The sequence below is a fragment of the Camelus bactrianus genome, chromosome 12 (assembly GCF_048773025.1).
Source record: "Camelus bactrianus isolate YW-2024 breed Bactrian camel chromosome 12, ASM4877302v1, whole genome shotgun sequence".
In the NCBI taxonomy this organism is placed as follows: Eukaryota; Metazoa; Chordata; class Mammalia; order Artiodactyla; family Camelidae; genus Camelus; species Camelus bactrianus.
The window spans coordinates 20,824,867-20,848,885 of record NC_133550.1 but is presented as its reverse complement, the minus strand read 5'-3'; the positions used below and the strand labels follow the sequence as shown (position 1 = coordinate 20,848,885).

The window sequence follows — 24,019 nt, the reverse complement described above, 5'->3', positions numbered from 1 at the left end:
TGCTTTTATGAACGTGTATTTCCCTTTCCAGGGAGTAATTTTAGTAGTTATTTTTTGTACTGCTTGTCCAGGACTCCTAGATTACAGTTTCCTAGGTAGAAACCTGGGTCATATGTTTTTAGGGCCTTGAACTGAGAGATACACAGGAGTACAATATGTTTATCAACAAATAGTTTGCTCAGGCCAATACTATAAATGTAAGCTTACAAAATCACTCTTCAAATGCAGTGTATTTTTATTTAGTTAACTAGCAGGTGGGCAATTGTTTTTCTTTACAAGGATCATAGTAAACAAGTTGGCCATGTTCTGCTCTTGGTTATTTAAGCTCTGTTTCTCAACACATTCTCATATTGTGGAATAACCAAAATTTAATCTGAGTTTTATAACATGTTTGCCTTTAAGAAATGTAGGGAGGAGTTTCATTCTAACCAGTTTCTTCCTGACACAACGGTTCACCCTGATTTACCAGTTTTGATAGCATTGTTAAGCACAGAGAAAATTGCAGTTCATCGCAGTTTTCTGACTGATTCATATCCTGGTGACTAGGGAAAATTACTTGAGGAAGTTGGCATTACTCATAGTACTGATGATAAAAAAATAACTCTCCCATATTCATGCTTAGAAAAGGCTCCTGTATGTTCAGCCCTGAAGAGGAGAAAAGTCCAGGTAGATTGGATAAGACCACCAGGGCATGCACCAGAAAATGTTTATTTTCTGCTAGTATAGTTGTTTGAGTTAAAACCACAAAGTGGATAGAGTATAGCTCAGTGGCAGAGTGCATGCCTAGCATGCATGAGGTCCTGGGTTCAATCCCCAGTACCGCCATTGAGTAAATAAGTAAGCAAGCCTAATTTTCCTCCCCCAGCCCCTGCAGAAACAAAAGACCTGCAAGGGCCTTGGGTGCATTATTTCTGAAATAACAAAGTTCCTCTAGCAAAACAGGAAATCTCAGAAGGGAAAATGGTTGCCAAGCCGTGAACAGCATGACCAAAATGATCTTTTTACTGTCCCTCAGCATTTCAACATATTAGATTAAGGAATTAGAAATAGTTTAGATTAGAGGAAATTAAATAATTTTCTCTATTTTACTATATTTATGTGTGTGCAAAAAATGGATTCGTGATGCCTTCATAGGATGTTTTATAAAAATGTTTCTGGTCGATATTGACAGTACACTTAAATCTCACTAATTTTTTATGTCTGATGTTTACTTCAGTTTGGGTTTAAGTTTGGCATTGTACTAACTTTAGAGAAATGGTTTGTCGAGTATATAGAGTGCTGGTGATGCATATATGTTAACTATTAATTTAAGAGAACAGATTGTATTAGATAACCTGTTTGGTTAATCTCTTTTGCTTACATCTTAAATTTGATTTCAACCATATGACTTGTCACCTTGACTTTTTTTAAAAATTGTGATGAAATACACATAACATTAAATCTACCATCTTAACCATTTTTAAGTGTTTGATTCAACAGTGTTAAATATATTCATCTTGTGCAACCAACCTCCAAAACTCATCATCTTGCAAAATTGATTGAAATTCATATTAACATTAAACAATTTTCCACTCCCACCAAACCTCCAAGCTCTGGCAAACAACATTCTATATCTGTCTCTATGAATTTGGCTATTATTAGTATCTCATAGAAGTGGTATCATACAGTATTTATCCTTTTCTGACTGGCTTATTTCACTTAGCATAATATCGTCAAGTTTTGTACATCCTATAGCATGTAGAATTTCCTTTTGAAGGCTAAATAATATTCCAGTGTAGTCATACACATTTTGTTCATCAATGGACGCTCAAGCTGCTTCCACTTTTTTGGTTATTATTATTAATACTGCTGTGAACATGGTTGTACAAATATTTCTTTGAGTTCTTGCTTTCAGTTCTTTCAGACATATAGCCAGAAGTGGGATTGCTAGATCATATGATAATTCTGTCTTAAATTTTTTGAGGAAACTCCATCCTATCTTCCGTAGTAGCTGCATCATTTTATGTCCCAACCAACAGTACACAAAGCTTCTAGTTTCTCCACATCTTTGCCAACATTTGTTATTTTCTGTTTTGGTTTGTTTTTATGGTAATCCTCCTAATGGATGTGAGGTGGTATCTCATTGTGGGTTTGATTTACATTTCCCTGGTGATTAATGATACTGAGCATCTTTTCATATATTTATTGGCCATTTGTATGTATTCTTTGGAGAAATGCCTGTTCAGGTTATTTTTAAATTGGGTTGTTTGTTTTGATGTTGAGTTGTAGAAGAACTTCATATATCCTGGATATTGACCCCTTATCAGATATACAATTTGGAAATATTTTCTCCAGTTCTGTAGGTTTCATTTTTATTCTGTTGATTGTGTCTTTTGATGTATGAAAGTTTTTGATTTTGATGTAGTCCAATATATTTTATTTTTGTTGTTTCTCCCCTTCACTTTATACTATCTTTGCTAATCTTCTGAATATCTTCTAGCTTTCCTTCCCTAAATTCCTACTAAATGTCTTGTAAATAACATCTACACTTTTCTATATACACTTTCCACCTCTCACTGCTTAAATCCATGATTTCCAAACTGCGTATTGAGGTGCCACAGGTACAGTGAGCTCATGGGAGTGCCTGGGGAATATTGTAAAACTGTGAGGGAAACACAGTGGTACTTGATGTTTTTCTGACACCACACAAAATATTAGCTCGAGATAGTTTACAGTTTCACCATTAGATCACTCTACATTCCTTTCCATAATGTCATATCTTTGAAAAGCTGGATGAATATTCAGTGCTTGCTGTGATAAAGCAATTACAGGGCAAAAGTCAATCTGGAACAGGAAATGACAGTGGTGAGCATCTTATCTAATTCTAAAATTTAGGAAGTTCTATGGTGTGTACAACATGCATACATCCCACTAGTAAGTAACTGTGATTATTTAAAAGTAAAATTAAATATTTTTTCTTTCAATTTTTATGCATTACTTTTTCAAACAGCTACTAACATGTTAGCACATAAATACTGATTAAGTTGTTTGAAACTGACTACTTAATAAACTGAATTGTTAAGTTTTTCTTTTGACCTAAGAATACTACAGAAAAAAAATCACTGAAATATGAAAAGCCCCATAAACTGAGAAAGTTAGGGAATGTCTGCCTTACAGCCTTTGCATATGGCTTTCTCCATACCACTCTATCCAAAGTATTTTCTTGGATATGAACCTATGTCTTCCTTCCTGATAGCAAAATCAATTTATTTAATTTGCAGATGTTTTATTAGTTTTCTATAGCTGCTAATTAACAAGTTAGCACAAAATGGGTGGCCTAAAACTACAGAGATTTATTCTCTCACAGTTTGAGAGTCAAGAAGTCCCAAATCGGAGCTACCATCCTTCTGGAGGCTCTAAGGGAGAATCTTTCCTTACCTCTTCCAGCTTCTGGTGCCTGGTGGCATTTTTGACTTGTGGCCACATCACTCTAGTCTCTGCCTCTGTGATCACATTGCTTCCTGCTCTTTTGTGGATCTCAATTCTTCCACTACCTGAGTTTCGTAAGGACACTTGTCATTGGATTTCAGACCCACTCAGATAATCCAAGATGGTCTCCTCATTTCAATGTCCTTAACTTAATTGCATATGCAAAGACCCTTTTTCCAAAGAAGGTAGAATTCACAGGTTCCAAAATTAGGATGTGGATATATCTTTGGGGGGTCACTATTCAATCATCAACCCGCTACCGGTGTCTGAGGATTTCAGTACTCTTGTTCACTGCTTCTTCTTGACATACTCCTTTTTCTCTTCTTTGATACTGCCCTAAAGTGATCTTCCTCTTAACTTGACTGGGCCACAGTGCCCAGAGTATTATTGTCAAACATTATTCTGCATGTTACCCTGAGGGTGTTTTCTGGAGATGAGCATTTAAGTTGGTTGACTTTGAGTAAAGGAGATCATCCTCCTTAATGTGGTGAGTCTTATCCAATTAGTTGAAGACCTTGTTAGAACAAAGGCTGACCTCTCCAGAGCAGGAAGGCATTCTGCCAGCAGACTACCTTAGGACTTGAACTGAAACTCTTCCCTGAGTCTCCAGTCTGCAGGATTACCCCATCAGATTTTGGACTCGCCAAGTCTCCACAATTGCCTAAGCCAATTGCTTTAAATGACTCTTTCTGTGTATGTACACATCCCGTTGATTCTGTTTCTCTGGAGAATCCTAATACCCTTTAATTCATTCTCCGTCTTGTCTACTTCATTTTGCCAGCACATGAAAAATGAGTTCATTGTATCTTCAGCAAACTGGCTCTACTTTAGACTTCAGTGTTTCTCAATGTGATAGCATCACTTAAAAGCAGGCCCTTCTAATCTGCCGCACAGCTGCCTCCAGACCGGGGAGGCCTTGCTTGCACTAACCGCATCGTTGGTATCACATACAAAATGAACATTGATCATAATTAAAATGCTTGAATTTGGAACAGTGAAACTGGACTCTTCCATATTCAGTCTATATTCACTCTTGCCAATTACTTAGCAAAGTTCATGAAGTGAAGCATTAAACAGAGCGCGCAATTAATGTTAAAAAAATAAATTATCCCATTTACCCAGTCCCTCACTTGTGCCTCTTTCAAATCTTCACATCCAGTTGTCTTCCAAATCTTATGGATTCAACTGGTTTTGCTTCTGAGAGCAAGACCCATCTTTGTGTTCTCTTTTTCTGTGTCTCATTGCTCTGCTCTTACCTTATATTATTTTCTGTACTGACCCCACATTAACACATCCATACTCAGTTGTCGAGTTCATTTCCCAAAATGTTCTTCTGACTGGTCAGTCCCCCGTGTGCTGCCTCTCCGTGCCTACAGATACGGTCCAAGCTCCTCAGCTTGGTACCCAAGGCCCTCTGCAGTGTCTTTCCTAGCTGTGTCCTGTGCCCCAGTCAAACTGCACTGCATTGTCTTATGCTGTTTTCCTGATCGAGAAGACAACTCCTGACTCCCTAGCTACACATTCAGCCCTTTTTCTGCTGTCTCTGCCTTTTAATATTTCACTCATCCTTTGGAGCCATATCAACTTCCACGAAGCCTTTCTTAAGTCTCAATGTATATGAAGTCCTTCAGATGCCTTTAGCTCTGTGCCCTCTGTTCTAGCACTTCTCTTATTCTTTCCTATAGTCATAGATGGACATCGAACTCACCCCAGTCCTCCTATGAGACTGTGTAGTCCTTGATGTCAAGGACATTATCTTGCTCGTTTTTCATCTCACATGTATTTATTACTCATTCATTCTTTTGCTTTTTTCTTCAATATACTATGTTCTCAAACTGCAAATACAATCCTGATTCACAGTGCTCTGTAAACATTTCTGAAATTTAAATTTGATTTTCATTTTGCATGTGGAAATGGATGTTGCTAAGTCACTTATCCTCAGTGGAACTGTGTAATAAGGATGATGAACAATTTTCCAAGAATGCTTGTTAAGTTATCAAATTGTATGACTCTTTGATAACTAAAATGACTACATATTCACTCAGAAAAACAACTGTTTGGAGATAGTTCTGATTAGTTTATGCAATTAAACCAAATTTCTTCTGAAAACTCTGCTTTGTAAATTTTTCTTTAAAAAGAAACTTTATTTTTATGGTAATTATGGTGTTAGCAGTGACTGCACAGACAGTTACAAATATTGCATCCTCTAACCCTTACCTCTTTCTTTAAAACTTAACTGATTTCATAGCGGCACCTTATTGTTGGCCTAATCAAATTATGTATTCTTATTCCTGTTATTTATCTGTATGAATCCTCTGCTCTAATCATGAATATTTTCCCACCTTTCCTCATCTGTTATATCTCCAGTTATTAAAAATTTGTCAGGACTGTCGTAATCATATTGGTAGATTTGTATAATGGTTTAGTGTTTTGAAAGGGTGTATATAGACTTAGTTGAGCAGCAGTATAATCCCATCTGACTGGCTGAATGATATATTATCATGTTGTATTTTTTAACTTTCAGAGATTTGGAAATTGAGGCATAGAGAGGGGAAATCAACGAATTTCAAGGCCAGGACAAGTGTTTGTAAGAGACAGAAACCATTGTAAGACAACGGATGGAAATAGCAGAATTTATGGTAAGGATACAGGAGAATCTCATGTATCCCACGGGTCTGGCTTCTCTTCTGCTTCTCTTTTTCTCTCTCACTCTCCAAACGGGACCTCTCTGCTTGTGCGGTCAGAATGGCAGAATGTGGCCATCCTGCCCTTCTGCATTGACAGTCACAGTTCTGGCCACGTGCAGAGATTAAATAGTTGTTTCTAAGTCCAAGTTCCACAGTACTAGGAGAGCATATGATTGACCCTGCTTGGCTTAGGAATCAAATCATCTTTGGCCAACTTGGCTGGTTTACCCAACACACACTGCCCTGTGAGTGAAAGGAAATTATTGTAGGAGGGGAGCTGGATCTTGGATTTGAAAAACAGGCTTGGAATTCCTCCTTTTTACAGTTTGGGGGAACTGGTGCTTAGAACTTCAGAAGTCACAAACTCAGATGCATACCAAGGGCAGTTAAGTAACATGAATGAAGCTGACAGATGGAGACCGCGGTACCAGATGGAGCGCAGGCTGCATCTAAAGGGAGTGGCTACTACTCAGGTCCAGTTGACTGATGTTCCATGGGAATCTGGGCATGGGTAACCAATCTTCCGATTTTCAAATAAACTCAGAAATTGGGATTTTTATATAAAATTTCTGTTTATATTTTTTAAAATCCCCGTGAGTGAGAAAACAAAAGCAAACAAACAAAAACCATGGCTGCAGGCCATATATTACCTATCCACTGGTAGGGCTTCTGACCTAGATGTGTCTGGCTAGTTGTCAGATAATGACATTTTAAAAGTCACGTCCTCCACAAAGTTTTTATACAATGGAAGAAAATGCAATGTGTACAGCATTCATGTAAGTAATACACATACTTGCATATAATACATGTACACATAAAACATAAAGAATTTATTATCCACTTTGTCTCTGAATTAGAAACTTTTGATGGAAGCAAATCTTTTCAGGTTTACATTGTGAGATAATCATATTGTAAAAAGCTGCACTGTTTGCTTTAGGCTTTCCCAAGGAACAATTCCTGTTATAGGAGAAAAAGCCATGTAGAAGCCATATGACCATAAACAAAAAATTTTAACCTTGTTTGAGCCTCAGTTTTCTCTTATGCCAATACTAATGTTTCATGGTTGTCACATGGAAATCAAGTGAAGTATGATTTTAAAAAGCTTTTGACATGTATTGCGGACTCAGTATGCATTAGGCTTCATATCTGCTCGTTAGAATTAAGTCCAACACAATACAGTATGTTTGAAACATACAGTATGTTTCAAAATAACGTCATTAAAAAACAGCAAATAAAGTTATTGAATTTCCAAACACCAAAAGCAATGATCCAAATTGGTTTCCTATATAGGCTTGTAAAACCACAACATCACTATTAACTGCTATGTCTTATTCAACATTTCCTTAAGAGTTATAAAGCATCAAATAAGAAAAATAACCCTTGGTCATTAAAAAAAGAGGATCAAGCATTAAGCAGCTTTTTATATGCACCTAATTATAACCCCTAACAATCTGTAATAAACACCTGGCAAGATTGCTGAAACTTTTAACACAATAGAGTGTATCACAGAAGATTTCTTTCATTTGGGTGGGACTTTGTGTGCTTGAATGAGTCACTGGGGAAATAGAACAGTTTGGGTTAAAGATTGGTTGAAGCACATGATATCTCTTTGTCACTCTGCCTGAGTGAAATCTGGGCTGAAGTAATCTTAAGTGATAAGCATTTTCTAATGAAACACTTCGGTTGAAAAAGAGTTGTTTATAATGATAGAGATGCATATTGCAATCAAAGGGCAGGAAAGCAAAAAGCAAGCAGCTTTTTAATGTATTATTTATAGTGAGATTTTCACCCTGGTTAGGAGAAGTGCCTAGCAACAGGATCCTGAACCTCATTCTCATGATCTCTAACGTCTTCATGTGGGTAGGATGGCTTCAATGACTAATGGGAATATTTGCAAACTACTTTGGAAATACAGCGCTCTCTCTCTTTCCCTGTTTCTCTGTCTTTTCTAGTGATTCTGATTAACACCTAACAGCTCCTCTAACATTTTAATGGCACTCATGAGAAAGCCTCTCTAGTACCGAGTCCACAATGGGGGACAACCTTCTGTGTCCTTTAAGTATTTTTGAAGTCACAAAAGAGTGAGCAACTCCAGCATCTCCAAATTAGAGGAATTCAGGGCCAGAATCTGCCGTCTGGTTGGAAAGCAGCGCAAGGGGGCCTGTGAAGCTGAGCTTACCAGAGGGGGTTTTGTGCTTGTTGTGTGTATATCTGTGGGTAAAATACATTTGAGGAAACCATTCATATTAAACAATTGGGGGAGGGAAGCTGGAGCTGAGTAAGATTATGGGAGAGTGAAGGTGCCTTCACCCCCATCCTAAACTACCCTTTGGAGGTGCCTGACAACCACTGTCTCCTGGTTGGGATTCAAATGGATTAACTGTTTACTAAGTACAGCTCCATAACAAAGACTTTATATGAAAGTTTCAGTGTGTCTATTCTGTGTTTTTGGAGATAGACTGAATTCATTTGGTGACTTTTATTTAGGGACGTGCAAGCGAGGTTAACTTACATTGTATATGTTAATGATAGGAACCATTCCAGAAAGGGGATTGTTCAAAAGACATTAAAATAATTAGATTGGATCATATGGTTTGGTTTTTTTTTAATGCTTTAACAATTGCTTTTGGTGAGACTGACAGGCAATACACAATATTCTTAATCCTTATCAAGAAAGCTGAGATTTTATTTGATATGGCAAGATACCAGGTAAAAGTGTGCGTTCCTACCTCCCTTGCAGCTAGATGTGGCCATGTGATTACATTCTGGCCAGTGAGATGGAAAAGCTGTTGGGTGAGTCTTGAAAGGCTCCTTAAAACAAGGCTAAATAGCTGGTGAGGGCCCTTTTTTATTTCCCACCTCTTCCTGTTTCCTACTAGAATGAGGATGTAATGGCTGGCTTGTTAGCTGCTATCTTGGACCTGAAGCAACCTTGATGATAAAAGCCACAAATTAGAGTAGAGAAGAAAGACAGAAAGGAATCTGGGTCCGTGTTGACTACGGCTCTCTTGTATCAGACCTGGCGTGCCTACCTTCAGACTTCCTTTACGTGTAAGAAAAACATCTGTCATCCTATTTAAGCCATTATTCTTTCAGGTCTCTGTTACTAGCAGTCAAATATATTTCACAAGTGAGACATTTTGCTTCACCAAACGTGTAATGTTTAGTTCATAGAGAACCCAGTTTGTAAAATGAGAAGTATTATGTTATCCAGATCTGCTCGGTTCCTGAATTTTGGATAGCAGTTAGAATTTGAACAACAGGGATACGTCTAGTTTTAAAGGCTTGCAGCTAGTTGATAGTCTACATTCCCCATGTATAACAAGATACAAAGTGGCAAAGATTTCCTTCAACTTCACTAAATAAGAGAAGAAGATCAGCCTGGGCCTAAAAATACTCCTTTTACAAAAGCATATAAATATGCATTCTTAGTCTGATTTAGAAATAGTGTAGACCTTTCAAAATATGTAAATGTTTCTCTATTCTTTAAAAAATCATTTTTAAACTTTAAGGAGATTCACTTCTCTAGTAACGGAAACATTTTAAGAGGCACGTATTTTTCAAATTTCAACATTTTCCTAAATACTGACTGAACCCAATGTTATACAGGAATTCATAAAGTCTTCACTGTCTTTAAAAAATATTTAGGAGTCTACTTGTAGACTAGCTTTGCCAAATAGTATTGTGAACAGATATCAACATTCCTTCTGTGAATTTATGATGTAATCTTCACAGTCCTGGTCTGTACCTCCTCCTTTGTCACCTACCGCCGTAGACTGGACATTGTTTTTTCCTGTTCTCTCTTAAATGAGTTCTCAGAGACAGCTCCTAAAAGAGAAAACTTTTAGGAACAGTTTCTCTCTGGTATTTGGTATCAGTTATATTGGACCAGCTGTCAGTGGAGAGTCCAGCTTGTTGGAGAGCTGAGTGGATTGGAACCAAAGAATCCTCAGGAACATGGGGACTCATCCCACCTTGCCCTTCTCTTTACTCACCGCAGTGCAGCACATTTGAATACAAGTAAGGTGCACCTTGGATTTACTACAGTAAGAGGAAAGTGAAGGATACATTGATATTCTCCGGAGAAAGAAATGGCAAATTCCTACTTTTATGCTTGCTATTCAGTTATTAAGTTGGCCCAGATTTCATTCGCTAACCAGATTCTTCCATGTTCTTCGCATTTCTACCTCCTAGTTCCTCGCTAGCCCTTGCACTTGGCAATTCTGATTCATCTTATTAAACCAGTTTACTTTGATCCGAGGACAAGCCTGGTCTCTCTCATTAAGAAGAACCTGAACCATATGATCCAGCAATCCCACTCCTGGGCACTTATCCAAAGGGAACCTTAATTCAAAAGGATACATGCACCCCAATGTTCATAGCAGCACTATTTACAATAGCCAAGACATGGAAACAACCTAAATGTCCATCAACAGATAACTGGATAAAGAAGTTGTGGTGTATATATACACACACACACACACACACACACACACACACACACACACACACACACACAATGGAATACTACTCAGCCATAAAAAATAAAATAATGCCATTTGCAGCAACACAGATGGACCTAGAGATTGTCATTCTAAGAGAAGTAAGCCAGAAAGAGAAAGAAAAATACCATATGATATCACTTATATGTGGAACCTAAAAAAAAAGACAAATGAACTTATTTACAAAACAGAAACAGACTCACAGACATAGAAAACAAACATGATTAGGGAAGGGGAAGGGGGTGGGAAGGGATAAATTGGGAGTTCGAGATTTGCAGATGCTAATATATATATAATAGACAAACAGCAAGTTCATACTGTACAGCACAGGGAACTATATTCAATATCTTGTAGTAATTTATGGTGAAAATGAATATGAAAAGGAATACATGTGTGCTCATGTATGACTGAAGCATCATGATGTACACCAGAAATTGATACAATATTGTAAACTGACTATATTTCAATAAATATATATATAAAAGAAGCTAACTCTGCCACTCTTTCCCAGATCCAACTCCATTGGGCCTCAGTATAGAACCCATCAGCTTGGAGTCATGTGAATCACTGGCTAAGTGGGTCCATCCCAGTTACCCTCATAATAATACTCTTACAAGCCTTTCCAACAATGCTGGGTGCTGGGTTTCGTTCAGGTTTTCTGAACTGGTTTTCCTTCTCATCGTTCACATCCTGAACTCTTTTTTTTTTTCCTCTTTGAAACAACATCATAGCTTATTTCTTTATACTCTAGCCTTTGCTGTGACAGCCCATGTGGGTCTCATCGGTCCATTTCTCTTGTCAGGGTTCACTGCGCTCCCTCTCAAAGATGCTCATTTCAGAGCTCTTACTCACTGGCTATTGTTTCTTCCTGAACCATCCTTTCCCAGGACAATAGCACAGGTCCAGTGAAACCACAGTTCACTTTCCCTGGCTCTAGACACGGTAACCTCCAATCCACTTTAACTCTGATTCCGTTTGTTTTTAAAGATTGTTTTTGCTCCCTCCCTCTATCCCCTCCATCCCATCTTTCTTTCCTCCTTTCCTTCCTCCCACAACCATCGTCGGTGCCCTAGTGTTTTCTATCCTGGCTCATTAACAGTGAAGTGGAGCAGAGCGATAGATCCCCAGTGAATTCTCAGATACATTCGTACTGTTGCAGCACATCTCTTAGATATTTATGAAGGGGCTAGAACAAGAGTGGTTGGGCTGCACCCCACAGGCCTGCAAGTCCTGTACTTTTCTAGCTCAAGACTGAAGAAAGAGCCCAGAGTCAGCGACAGAGACATCAGTGGTTTAATGGACAGGGGGAGCTTACATGTCTGAAGTACGGTCCTGGAGCAGCACGGCATCAGGGACAGCAGGCAGGACATGGTGGCAGGCTTCACTGCTGGGGAGGGGGCAGGGGGAGAGGAAGGTTACCAGTTAAAGGGGGAATTGACGTCAAGTTGGCTCATGGGTTACCAGGGAAACCAACAGAGGAGCAAGCCCCTTACTGCCCGTTTGATAAGCTATCTTGGAGGAGATGTTCTGATCAAAAGATAAGAACAATTACTAGCTGGGCCAGGAGCAAGTATGTAGGCATTCACTGATTAGGCTCTATGATTAGGAGGGAAGGTCAGTCTTGTGAGTAGGGTGTAGGTGAAGCAGGGACTGGTCCAGCAGGGGATTTACAGAGAGCAAGAGAATAGTCCTCTTGGGTGGCCTGAACAGTGTTAAAAAGGATACAGATCTTTCTGAAGTGCAGTTCAAATCTGGACTAGAAATACATTTGAGATAATGGGTAATAAGCATGAGAGAAAGACAGCTCAAAGTCAGGTAAATCGCACTTTTAAGAATTTAAAGTCTGAGTGTGCATATGGGAGGCTGTGTTCCCCAATGGGAAGAGCCCTGGGTTCTAGTCTCACGTCCATGACTGCCTAGCTGCGTGATGCTGACAGTTGGATGGTTAAGGGGTGAAGAAGGGATGATGGCAGCGCAGTCATCTTTGAGCAACCATATTAGCCCAGGTACTTCCTTATCTTTGCTGGGTTGTTTCTTTCTATTCTCCTCCCTGCCGTCCTTCTTGCATTATGGTAATTTTGTGGCTTTTTTTCCCCCAGTTTTTCTGGCTGGTGTCTCACCCCAGCCTGCTGGTTCCGGGCCCTCTCCTTTGGATTGTATCTTTCCTTCCTCCTGCCACGGCTAACTCGCCCAGGGTCTCACTTGTTCAGCATACTTGCCACGTAACTGGAAGCCAGGCTGGTAAACTAATTCACAGCAAGGTTCACGGATTCATCAAACATTCATGGAGCTCCCCAGTTCCCGGGCTAGGTGTGAATGACTGACCAGCGCCGCTCAGCCGCGTAATCGTGTGGCAGCCTTGGGCTTGTGTCAGGCAGTCCTGGGTTTGAATCTCACCCTGTCACTTGCTAAATATCATCCTGGAAAAATTTACTTAGACCTTCTGGAAGTCTCCCTTTCCTCGTCTGTGTAATGGGAACACTGCAATAGTAACTTGCAGAAGTGTTTGGGTTTGAAGGACAGTTATATACAGTGGCTAGCTCACAGTAGATGCTAAATGGTGACTATTACGCTGTTACCCTTTCCATATGCCATTCATGGGGGTCTTTAGCACTTTAACTTTGGATGTCAGCTGCCAGTGCCTTAACAATTAATAAGAATCTTAAGTCATATGACAGATTATGAGAGACACTTAGGGAGTCAGGGAAGTCTTTCCCTGCCTCTCACCCACACCAGTTGTCTCGGTTCTGACAAGAGAATCCCCAAGTATCAGCTGTCTGAGGAACTGAAGCAGAGCGAGTTGCTGAAGACACAGGAGATGTGCTGTAAGGATACGCAGAGGTATGTTTTCAAATGAGGCAGCCTGGCTATAAAATACCCGGAAACAGCAACAGCAGATCGTGAAGGGAAAGTAGGTCACTTGTTTGGAGTCAAGGTGTCGGGTAGCCTGCAAGGTGAACAGCCCAAAGCCATCAACAGTAACAGGCTGTGAAAATTGCTACAACAGCCGGAAACCGAAGGGCTGCCTTCCCACATCTGCCCCGGGGGATAGAACTGCTGGTCGTGCAGTCATTTTTTGCCACACTTGCACACATGCAAAACAACACCGTCAGCCAGCAGTAGCAGCAGCATTTTGAGGACGGTGATAAATCCAGGGACCAGATAGCTGGTTATGCGTGGGGCGGGAGGGCAGCACAAGGGAAATTGGGAGTAAAACTCTCCGTTTATTTGGCTTGCCACCTAAATGTGTGTTGTACTTTGTAACTGCGTGTGTGTGTGTGTGTGTGTGTGTGTGTGTGTGTGTGTGTGTTTGTCAAATTTCAGAATGCTTAAATGAAACATCTGCTTGTTTGCATGCTCGTGTATATGGAGGAGGCCTTCTGCTATCGTAGGATGTTTCCGTGTGGTGAAAGTTGAAAAGCAAACAGTGTGTGTGCAGGTTCTAAAGGATTTTAATCTCAAAGCCTGGGGCTACCACTTCAAATGGCATCTGAGCGGTCATCTGGGGTTGTCAGCTTTGATGGAAAGAGGAGGTGGACAGAATGCTATTTGGATGGTGAAGGGTAACAGTGGCATTGAAATTCCACTCCTTTCCAGCCCACAGTTCTCTCTGCTTACTTATCCTTACCTCCAGCCCACTACCCCTGACAGTCTAAAACTCTGCACAGATGTTTGAAATAAAATAATTCTTGGGGAAACAGCAGTTTTGGTGAACCCTGAGTTTAGAAACTGGTTGCAAAGAATGAAAAGACTTAACTATCATGTGCTACTGTATCACTTGGGTCATGGGATTCAGGCTGAAGCCTCCACATTTCTTAGACTTCTGAAATTAACTATCCTGTGATCATGACTTTAAAAAATGACTTATCGATCGTGAACTACAAGTTCTCTAAGGTGATATATTAACATTGCTGAAGTCATCGAAAATGAACTACTTGAGACCCAAACTAGGATGTGACGCTGGTATTCCCTTCTCTGACATCTGATATTTATTAATATTACACAAAATGGTATAACTGAAATTTCAGACAACCTGAAGTCCAAGAATTTTAGAATAAAATGAAGTTATTTGGAAACTAGAACTATGAAAGATTGTGGAAATATCCTGGCTGCCCCAACCCTACCAGCTGTCAAAGAGTAAACTGGATTCTGGAGTGTAAGAGCAGGCAAAGGGCCTTGGAAAAGTCCACATTTAAGTAAATATAAATGTTGGTTCTAATGTGCTCTTTTAAAAATAAGAATAAATGACAGTGTTGAATAAAAATTCATATAATTTTAAATTGTTAGGAATGTGATTCTTGTCGAAAATGTGCCCGTTAAGTCTACTCTCAGCAAGGAATCTTTATGGATCTCTGCCGAAGGCATTGGCCCAACCTGAAAGGACAACAAATATATTCCTATTGGTAAGACTTATGTTTTTAAAACATAATTATTGAATAAAAATTCCTCTTGGGAGAAAAATTGAGGATAAGTTAGGAAATACCCCTTTGTTGTGTGATTGAGAATACATACATTTGTTTATTTCTATTTGGAGTCCTGACTTCACAAGAGTGAAATTTGAATTTTATGGCCTTAGAGACTGGAAGGGGCTTAGGGTTTTTATAAATCTAGACAGCAACTAGGAAACCCTTCCCCTACTCCTGAAGGCCATGGAAATGATTTCTAAGTATTTTAGAGTCAACTGACAAGGAACTACACCATTCTTTGGAGTTAAAACAAAAATCAACCTTTATTTTTCAGACTCTAAATTACATTAGTATATGAACACAGTTGTACTGGAGTATCTCGGAAGGAACACTCCTATTAGGTTGGGTGATTCCACTTAGCATCAATGCAGAATATATAAAAGCACATTTTTTCCTAAGCTCAGTCTTAGACTGTAAATTATTTCTTTATTCCCCACTAACATAAAATTTACTTATATCAGCTAAGTTAATGCAAAGATAAGAGCTTTATTCTTTGGAGCGATTTCATGGTCTAAATTTAGAGCTGCTTCTAGGTTTATCTCATGAGTGAAGATGCTATCTTAAAAAATGTGTAAGAAGCAAGGATACCTTGTGGCCACTTTTGACTTATGTTCTTGAAAATGTATATTTAGTGATAGAACAGGTGCATTTCTTTAGCTGCTCAAAAATATGGGGAAGAAGGTCTGGCTTTTCAAGGGTACCTCTCTGATGAGTTCATGGAATCTTAAATGCACCTGCACAGTGTTATTCAGAAAAAGGACTCTGATTTTTTCCCACATGCACTTTAAAACTTGCAGGTAAGGTTATACAATTAGATTCTCCCTTCTGCCCATTTATTTGTGATTAGTTCTAGGTGTTTGAGTAAATCAGATTTCCTGTGGGGAATCAAAAGTACAGAAAAGTAAGTGCTGACGTCTGTAAAAAATTCAATTTACTGGAAAAGAAAATGAACTTTTAAGCAAATGTTTGTTTTCTAATTTATAGGGAATCTGCACTCCCCGCTTCCCACCTTTGCCTTCTCCTCTTACCTTTCAATTTTTGTGTCAGTTCACTTAATCTTAACATTTTAATATCACCCTTATGGACTCAGTTCTGATTTTGAAATATTTTTAATGGCGTGAGTAATAGGAACCCACAACTACATAATAGCTCTCCACCTTTTATTTCTTTTTATTATCTTCCTTGTCATTTGTTCTTTCAACTTGAAATACCTCTCAGTATCACGTTAGAGTGATGTGGGTGTAGAGTGATGCAAGACCGATGGGGTTTCCATAATTCTCCAGGAAGAATTGCATAAATTGAGAACACGGGGTTAACATTGATGCTGAAGACTCTGGGTGGTAGGGGGAGAGGCCATCTAGGTCACAGCCACTGCCCTAAGTAGTAGTTAGGTCACTAAATAAGTGGAGAGAGGAGGACTTGTTGAACCAGTTGTTCATTGTTGACCCAATAACTCACTTTCTGTGAAGTGGTGGAGAGACAGTCCATGTTGAGCGTTTACTTGCCTACTTGCTTCCTAGCTTTGGTCAGGGATAAAAAGAAAAGGGGCCTCTGCCTGTCTCTGAGTCTATTTATTGTAGTTTTTCTGATTTTTTGATTCTAAAGCTTGATTGGTGGCAGACTCCTCTGTGAGATGAACTTCCCTATCTTGTTTCTCAGTATAGTATTGCATTTCCCCTTATGATATCTCAGAAGGGATGTCTGACCCAACAGCATTGATTTTCTCTATTATCCTATGTGTGACTGGGTCATTAAATTGAAATATGCATCGTTACAGCACATAACTCTGTAGGCTGATGCTGAAATCTAGGAAGAGCTGTGTTGCCATTCTAATCATTTGGTGTTCCTTTTCTGTATGGAAAAGATCTAAGCTTATTTTCCCCAGATAGTTGAATAAATGTGGTAAAATAAAATTAGGGGGAAAAAAAGCCCATGTTTATCCACTGCATAATTTTCAGATATTCCAGCTCTCTGGAATATCTCTCTTACCAGCATGTAATTAAAGGTGTATTTTCCAAACAGAATCAATGCATTGCTGTAGAAAAATAGGCATCAAGCGTTCGTTACCTTGCAGATGTTCAATTTCATGCATCTTGCCCACTTTATTGTCCTCATAATCAAAAGACATCAGGAGAAAGAGCACTGCTGTCTCGTAAATGTAAGACAAAATAGTCTCAGACACCCAGAGACAAATAAATGATGTAAATCTTTGCAAACTTATCTATGAGAAGTATACACAGAATGAATAAAATTTGCATTGATTACCACTTGATATAAATTATTTATAACTATAGAATCTTAGGGATTAAATACCCTTATTGTTAAATGAAGAAATCTCATTTCTTAGTAAAAACAGACATAAGTACATGGGGTGAAACTTGAGTGCATTGAGGCCCTGAAGGCAGAGAATAATGAACTTATCCAAGGTGACACAGATTTTGGTGGCAGAGCTGACTAAGACTCACCTTTCCTGAGTCCCCTGTTAATTCTCCTTCTGTAATACTTCAAATGTGATTATTTGCAAGGCTACCAAATTATTAGATCATTGTTTTTCTTCAATGGGGAAGGGCAAGGATTTGGATCTCTTCCAGGAAGATAAAGTTTTACAGTCATTTATTTTATTTTTGCCTGTTTCTTGAATGCCAGCCATGGGGGCATAGAAGACCATGCTGGGCGAACCAGCTGGTGGTGCAGCCGTGTGGGTGTGGGCCTACGATGATCTTACTTGTCTCTCATGGTGACGACGACACAGAAGTAAAAGATGACGGACCTCAACATCCTTTCATAAACTGTAGAAGATCTGGGCATTTGTGGACATGGTTTTGATATTCAAGATTTCAAGACTTCTCTATGGGCACCCAAGATGCAGCCCATGTGCTTAGGGGGATCCGTACTAAGTCACAAACGTGAGCTGATTTCTTCGAGAGACCAGCTTTGGAAAGACCGTCACGTAGCACATGCGAGAGCCCAGGGAACCACACGACACCCATATGAAAGCAAGATTTTCCTCTTCTTGCTGTTAAACCCTGCAGAGAAACTCTCAAGAAGTAATAAAACTTTGGTTTTGCAGATTCCAGTGAATTCATGATTACTTCTTGTTTAGTAATGATATATTGTAACATAGGTCAGTTACATGAAAAAACTCACTTTAATAATTGTATAAAAGGCTATAGTTTAGTATTTGTAAAATCCTCAAAGGTCTAAAGAATGCTTTTTTCTTTGTGTTTACAAAGATTTTATGAAAAAATTATGATGATGTTTTGGAAATGAGGGAATTTTTTTTTTTTTAAGTTCTCTGGATTTATCTCTCTTAAATGCAGTAAATCTTTTTGGGGACAAGGCATTCATACACAAAGTAACCTATGGACTCACAGAGCAGAAGACAAATTCATGTAACATAATATACAAGTAAAATGCCATTAAAATATGCTCTATTTGTAATGATAAAATTCTTTTCATAGGAATCTTGTAATATCCACCTGTTCCTATTTCTTCTGTGGCTCCCTCTACATGTCTAGGCAAAGCTAGTGGTTCAGTACTCTGTGTTCTTGTAGGATACTTTGTCCTCAGCTTTTGTGTTGCAGTTTAATGATGATACGTTTACTGATCTTTTTTCTCTATCAGATGAGTAGAATAATGCTGTCTCAGTTGTTCTTACACTACAGAGTCAATGCTTGCTTAAAGGAATGAATTAAATATTGCTTGAGGTAAGCGGCAATCCACTGAAATTTGAAAATTGTTTTCTCTACAGAAAATTCTATTTAATAGTGGCAACTACAGCAATGTTAGACCTATTGTACAAGTTGAACCCATCACATGTGTGAGAGATACTGAGTAAAAGTCATGGACCTAAAGGGTTTGATAATGTTTCTCCATTAAAATTCTGGTGAAATATTCATGTAGAAATTTTATTGTAAAAATGTGAGGCCTTTGACTAGAACTGTTATCCATAGGAATGGAACTTAAAGGTCTAGTAAGAAGGTAATAGAAGATGTACAAGGTATACCAGATGTTTTACTTTTGCTATTTTTGTCTACTCCTCACTGTGGTCCATACTTACATACCACTAGCCAAATATTTTAGACAAGGATATATATTTCAGATAGAGTATGTAGCAAAATAAGATTGTTTAACTCCAAAAAAAAAAAAAAAACTACCTTCTTTTTTAAAAAAAAATGTATTTTATTTACTTATTATTGCATTATTTATTTCATTTTGGCTGTTTGGGGGAGGTAATTAGGTTTATGTATTTTTAGAGGGGGTTCTGGGGATTGAACCCAGGGCCTTCTGTATGCTAAGCATGTGCTCTACCACTTGAGCTATATCCTTCCCTGGAAAATCTGCCTTCTTTTCATTATACTAGGCATTTCACTCAAGGTAAAAGATGAGATGGTCAAGAACATTCTTTTGAGTAAGGCTGAAAACTATCTCAAACCAAATTGTATGAGTAAGTTTTATTTTTAATTTCTGTGTGCTGATAATAAATGAATTGAAATACTGTCAACTTTTTTGCTGTTATTGAAGATAGAAAACTTTTTGTACCAGCTTAGCAGTTTTAAGTGAAAAATGACTTACAGTAATATATATATAATATATATTATATATATATATTCTCACAGCACTAAAACCCTAAAAATTACGTGCAAATGTCTAGCATTGCTGTTTTCAAAAATAACAACCAATCCATTAGCTAATGGTTGTGGATATAAGGGACACAAAAGAGACGTGAGGAAGCTCATTATTACATGGTTCTCAAATTCCTCTCACCAAATCCAGCCCTCCACAGACCTAAGGGAGCCCTCTGGTTAAACAAACCAGCGCTGCTCCCTCCCAAAGAAGAGCGATTTCACTGAAGTGGGGGGCTGGCCAGGGTTCAGTCCAGGAACCCAGCTGTCCAGCTGCCTTGTGGGAACTGGGAGCCTAGTGCTGCCGGTGGAATGCAGAAGTATCAGTGTCAGTGTCTACATGACCTGAGATGTTGGCAGCCACGGCTCCAAGAAACGGGCTCTAAAATCAGAGGATAAAGCAGCAGATAAGGTAGGGCCTGTTTCACGTGGTGTCCCTGTCTATGTGCCACGCTCAGGGAGACTCTGGGATCCGTGACATGAGGCTAGGGGGACTAGGAGGCAGGGGATGGGGGCAACTGAGATGATCAAATACATTACAGGCCTCAAGCAACTTCAGGGGCCAGGTGTTCAGGTGAGTAACTAGAACCGTCGACTGCAGAAGGTCTTTTGGGGACAGCTGTTCAGCCATTCAAGAATGTCGCCCCAGGAGGGCCATTTCTTCAAGTTTTCATAAGCTAGAAATTGATTTTTTTTTTTTTAAAAATGTGAAATCTATCGGTTTTGAAATATTTGCAACTAAGGTAAAGTTTTAAAGAAGTGTGAGGTCAAAGAAAATAATTGAACCGGACAAACTGCCACCAGTTTGCAAACTTTGGTTATAAGGCAAATATTTGGGACCCTAGAGGGAAAGGGCTTACCTTATTCCAAGAGATACAGATCCCGTTGGTCCGGGATGAGTCCCAGGCATCAGATCCCCCTAACGTGAAGTTGAGGTTGAGCCCTACCCACTTACTAGGTAACAGAAAGTGACAGAATTCCAGGTCCTGCAGGGCCGTGTGCACAAGGCTTCCCTGGCTGCCTTTTCTCCTATATTCTCTTGTGCAACTTTACCAGCAGAGCCACAACATCAATAATTCCCTCTCCCCATGTTTCTCCAACTTAAACGTGCTTAAAAATCACTCTGGAGTTTATTAAAACAGAGATTACGAAACGCCATACCAAACTCCACTGCTGCGGATTCTGATGCCGTAGCTGGGTTCTGGCATGTGCCCTTAACACCCACTTTAATTTACTATAACACAGACGGTCTGGAGAAACACTGACTCATAACGGATGCTGATGGCTGGCACATCTGTTACTTCGGCCCTAGCTTCTTGCCTAAGTTATAGATCTGTCTACACAACTGCCTGTTGGAAATCTCCACCGCCTCTACCTGGTTAGCTCAAACTTACTGTCTGAATCCAAATTTATTGTTTTCTTTCAAAGCCTGCACACAGACTTATATTTCTTATTTCATTGAAATGCATTATCATCACTAGTTGCTCAAGCCAGAAATCGACATTTGTACCTTTGGTGGGCGGGGACTAGCCTTCAGGGTGCAAGGGGCATGGGGTCGGCACCAGTGTGCCCACCAGGCAGCTGCTTTCCTACCCAAGCTTTGCCTTGTCTGTTCAGTTATTCCCCCCTGGCTTTCTAAGCATAATCCAGTTCATCTGGGACGAGCCAATAAAAACAACAGCTTTATTTATTGAGGTTTACTCTGTGCCAGGCACTCTTCTAAGTGTTTCACATATATTAATTCAATCTTTTCTTGAAGCCACTGAATTCCCCATCGGGTTTTTGGCAGCTCAATGCCCTCTGAGGCTAAATCTACTCCCTAGATTTCCAGTTGCCAGCTGGGACCTCTGCTTCAAAACAGATAATGTCATCTTTCCACAATCACACCACCCACCCAACTACAGACTCCAGGACCGAGGATCCCCGCTATTATTTCCTACACATGATCCCAGGGATATTGGTGGCTGCCTGAATTGAAATCCTATTTAACTATGGTATGGTAAACCAGGCTGCTGCCTAATGCAAAACAATAAAGTGTTAGAGTCAGAAGGATATTCAGAGATTGTCCAGTCCAATTTCTTTACATTACAGACGTGGAAACTGAGGCTTAGAACCATTAAGTGACTTGGTAAGGGTAAGAGTGAAGTCAGAGAGCTGGGAATCTAACCTCAGTTTTCTGTTTTCATGTCAAATGCTGGAATGCAAGCCCCATTCTAGGGGGGATACATGATTCTGGCGATTTTGTTGTGTATTTTCTGTATCTGCCTGCATACAGAACAGTGCCTGGAATGCAGTGATAATGAGTGGATACAACACAGAGGCATCGACCTGTGCTTGGTTGGCAAGGCAATAACCAGAAAACCCCTTTGACATGAAGAAGTATGATTACGTTTCAGGAAATATTATGCTTAATATAGTCTGTGGACTATTCAGCACCTCTAGTAAAAATGCAATAAAGGAAATAGATATACGGTTATGGCAGCAAGGAGCTAGCTTAATTATTCTGCATAAATGTCCCTCAAAAAGAAACCTTCCTTGGCTACCCTTTCTAAAATGTCCATTTCCTTCTCCATGTTTTGATTCTATCTCCTTTCCTTTTTTCTTTTTGAAGTATAGTTGATTTATAATATTATATTAGTTCCAGGTGTGCAGCATTGCAATTCAGTATTTTTACAGATTATCCTCCATTAAAAGTTATTACAAGATAATGGCTGTAATTCCTTGTGCTGCACAATACATTCCTGTTGCTTATCTATTTTATGCATAGTAGTTTTTATTTCTTCATCCCATACCCCAAATATGCCCCTCCTCCCTCTATCTACTTTCCTTAAAAGTATGTCTCACTGTCTGAAATTATATCCTTATGCATTTTGTGACTGCTGTTTACGCACTCAGTAGAATAACCTGCATGAGAGCATGGGCTTTGTGTTTTCACCACCACGGCGGTCTGACACAGTGAAATGATGGTTTTATGTTTTGAAATGGAAGCTTAAATAACATGCCACACTTTGGCATTCAGAGGCTTGAAATACCTCCACAAATAGAAGCAAAATAAAAGCCTAGGGCTGTACAATGCTGGAATCATAATGTGAGAGATTTGGATGACATTATTTGGAGGGATACTTACAAAAAAACATTGTATCATTATGTAAATGACTTCTCCCATGTATTTTTATGCTAGTTTGGAGGAATAACCCGGCCCTGTAAGTAAAATGATGACATTTAGACAGGGGCTACTTGCTTATTTATGAATGCAAATATACCAGGTTAAATAGTGTCCCCCGACCTGATCCATGTTCACTTGGAAACTCACAGCATGATCTTATTTGAAAATCAGATCTGTGTAGAGGTAATTAGTTAAGGATCCTCAGATAAAATCATGCTGGATTTGAGGTAGGTCCTAAATCCAATAATTGCACATTTTTAAGAGAAATGAGAGGAAGATGTGGATGCAAAGAGACACAGAAGAGAAGATGCCACGAAGATGGAGGCAGAGATTGGAGTGATACACCTCTAACAAGCCAAGGAACACCAGGAACCACTAGAAGCTGGAAGAGGCAAGAAAGGATTCTCTCCTAGAGTCCTTGGACAGAGAAGGTCCTGCTGGCACCTTGATTTCAGACTTCTCGCCCCCAGAATTGTGAGAAGAAACATTTCTGTTGTCCTAAGCCACCATTTGTGGTAATTTGTTATAGCAGTCTAGGAAATGAGTATATTGAGGACAGGAGATATTTGCTAACTTGTGGACAGGAGGATGTGGATTGTACCATAGATAAATTTGTCTACAATATTTCGAAGTTAAGTATTATAATACCTGACTCACTGTGTGAAGATAATGCTCTCTGTGAGACTCAACTTTTAAAAATTAATTAATTTTTAAAATTGAAGTATAGTTGATTTACAGTATTATATTAGTTTCAGGTGTACAGCATCGTGATTCAGTATTTTTGCAGATTATACTCCATTATAGGTTATTCCAAGATAATGATTATAATTTCCTGTGCTATAAAGTATGTCCTTCTTGCTTATCTATTTTATATGCAGTAGTTTGTATGCTAATCTCCTACCCCTTATTTATCCCCCACCTTCCCTCTCCCCTTTGGTAAACCACAAGTTTGTTTTCTATATCTGTGAATCTGTTTCTGTTTTGCATGTACATTCATTTGTATGTTTTTTTTTTTTGGATTTCACACATAAGTGATGTCATACAGTATTTGTCTTTGTCTAACTTATTTCACTAAGCATAATATTCTCTAGGTCCATCCATGTTG

At 39.1% G+C, this 24,019-nt stretch overlaps 1 protein-coding gene across 4 annotated transcripts in view; it reads left to right on the top strand.

The window, feature by feature from the left end:
• The window catches only part of TMEM117 (transmembrane protein 117), a 442,663-nt gene that overhangs the window by 714 nt on the left and 417,930 nt on the right, over positions 1-24,019 (top strand). For 2 of the 4 annotated variants that reach the window (XM_074375000.1, XM_074374999.1), the window contains one exon: positions 5,993-6,107. The exons of the other annotated variants lie outside the window; for them this stretch is intronic. The gene's annotated coding sequence lies outside the window, so the exon portion shown is untranslated. The remainder of the gene's footprint in view (positions 1-5,992; positions 6,108-24,019) is intronic. 4 annotated transcript variants of the gene reach the window in all.